At 42.0% G+C, this 2500-nt stretch overlaps 1 protein-coding gene across 1 annotated transcript in view; it reads right to left on the reverse strand.

Moving 5' to 3' along the window:
• The window catches only part of LOC144960741 (uncharacterized), an 18060-nt gene that overhangs the window by 649 nt on the left and 14911 nt on the right, over positions 1-2500 (reverse strand). The gene's annotated exons all lie outside the window — the stretch shown is intronic.

Consider the following 2500-nt stretch of genomic DNA (forward strand, 5'->3'; position numbering starts at 1 on the left):
TCACGACATATGAATTATATTATTACACACTATTGTATAAAGCATTTTATCATTGCTATATCCTGAACAGTTGTCTGTATGACCTTCAAGTGTCAAAAAGTTGTTATTTTTAGCATTTTGATCAAGACAAATCCAGACTTGGGGTAGCGTGGCTCAGCGGTATACGGTCCTTGCTTTGTACACGAAAGGTACCTAGTTCGATTTGTGTGGCCTAAGCAAGTCACGTGAGCAGCGCGGCTCAGCGGTACACGGTCCTTGCTTCGTACCCGAAAGGTATCAAGTTCGATCACCCGCCGCTGCGCTGTGTGCCCTTCATCAAGTCACATCGCCCTTGCTTAATTTGCGGCGCTGCTCTGCGGCTGACACGAGGGTTATTACTGTATTCCCTTGGAATAGACCCTAACGACAATTTTGCCATGAGATGAATAAAAGGAATTTTGATTTAATTAATTCTTTATTTTTGTATTAAACAGACATAAAATCTTCTTGCCACCCTTTGGATAGGACGCAACTCTAAGATAAATGTAATTCAACAAGGTCAAACAAACCCAGCTATCCGATAACTTCCTTTACATTCCAGCAGAATCAAAATATCGGTATGCCGTTGTCCAATGGGACGCCCTTAATTAAATAAAAAAATTAATTAAATCACAATTACCGTACTTTCTGCCATACTTAAATTTCATCTTATCATCCAATCATTGCTGGATGAACATCAATGGACTAATTGGACCATAATGTCGGTATTATTTCTATTTGTTTTATTAAAACAGGATCTGAACACGGAATATAATTGTTTTATTCAAGATGTAGACATTAAAACGGATACTCAATCCAATTGTTTGAACGTTTCCCATTTTACACGTCCCGCCTGATTTAAGGTAATCAAGTATTTATAACAATACCATATTTGTCATATTTATCTACTGATGCTATGGGTTTAGATTAAATACTCAAAAGATTCCCTAGTCAGATTAAATATATCAACACGTTAAAATGCGGGTAACCATTAATATTCATAGGCTACTAGATATATTTTAATGAGAACTAATCACTTAAATAATAAGGAAGAGCCGATTGACATCAACTTCGTTCCCTATATAGTATTTTAGTAACGCATGGTGGTCTAGTGGCTATGACACTCAACTTGTAACCTACAGGTGGAAAATACAAGAGTCCCGATGATGGCGGATTAAAATGATCGTCTTGGATTACTCGCCTTTTTTACCATAAAGAAATTTATCTCCATAAGGCTGTTGTATTCAATGGAAATGAACAATTACAAGCTATCTGTTGGATAGGACGATAGACACATAGTACATTACGCAATACGGCAACTGAATCAGCTCAATTACTGTTGTTTGAATCGGTGTGTGCGGGAAGGGGGATGAGGGATGGGGGGGGGGGGGGGGGGGGGGGGGAGCAGTTAACATGTCGTCTAGTCAAATGATTGATGTTAGATCGTCTGTCAATAAACTGAGAGCTTTATCAACTGGGCTATCGTTATTCTATTTTCTCACCCAAAGGTAAAACCTGACAGTTTGGATATTTCAACGCTTTGATCACATCTAATTCATATATTGCTATCAAAAATATAGATAAGGCGCATTTTCATCTTTTAATACAATATTATTCTGTTGTTGTCAGAGTGTGCAAATACACATTCACCCCCCCCCCCCCACCCCTCACATACACATTCACCCCCCATCCCTCACATACACATTCACCCCCCATCCCTCACATACACATTCACTCCCACCCCTCACATACACATTCACCCCCCATCCCTCACATACACATTCACCCCCCATCCCTCACACACACATTCACCCCCCATCCCTCACATACACATTCACCCCCCATCCCTCACAAACACATTCAACCCCCATCCCTCACATACACATTCACTCCCACCCCTCACATACACATTCACCCCCCCATCCCTCACATACACATTCACCCCCACCCCTCACATACACATTCACCCCCACCCCTCACATACACATTCACCCCCATCCCTCACATACACATTCACTCCAATCCCCTCACATACACATTCACTCCCACCCCTCACATACACATTCACCCCCCACCCCTCACTTACACATTCACCCCCCATCCCTCACATACACATTCACTCCCACCCCTCACATACACATTCACCCCCCCCACCCCTCACACACACACACACACACACACACACACTCATCCTTACCTACCCACCCACACCTCCATACACAACCTCCCCCCACACACACATACACACACATCCTTACCTACCCACCCACACATCCATACACAACCCACCCCCCCCCCACCACCCATACACATCCACAGACGAACAGCGTGTTAACGTGATAAATGTGTATATTTTTTTAACATGCGTTTCCTTTTCCTTGTAATTGATGCAATTTATTTTTTTTTAAATTCCAACAAAATGCGCTAATCGGAAATAACGTAGCAAAACACAAAACGGTGTGTAAGCTTAAAGTTTATAGTC

This window comes from Berghia stephanieae, chromosome 15 (assembly GCF_034508935.2).
Source record: "Berghia stephanieae isolate SIO BIC M18660-M18661 chromosome 15, UCSD_Bste_1.3, whole genome shotgun sequence".
Lineage (NCBI taxonomy): Eukaryota > Metazoa > Mollusca > Gastropoda > Nudibranchia > Aeolidiidae > Berghia > Berghia stephanieae.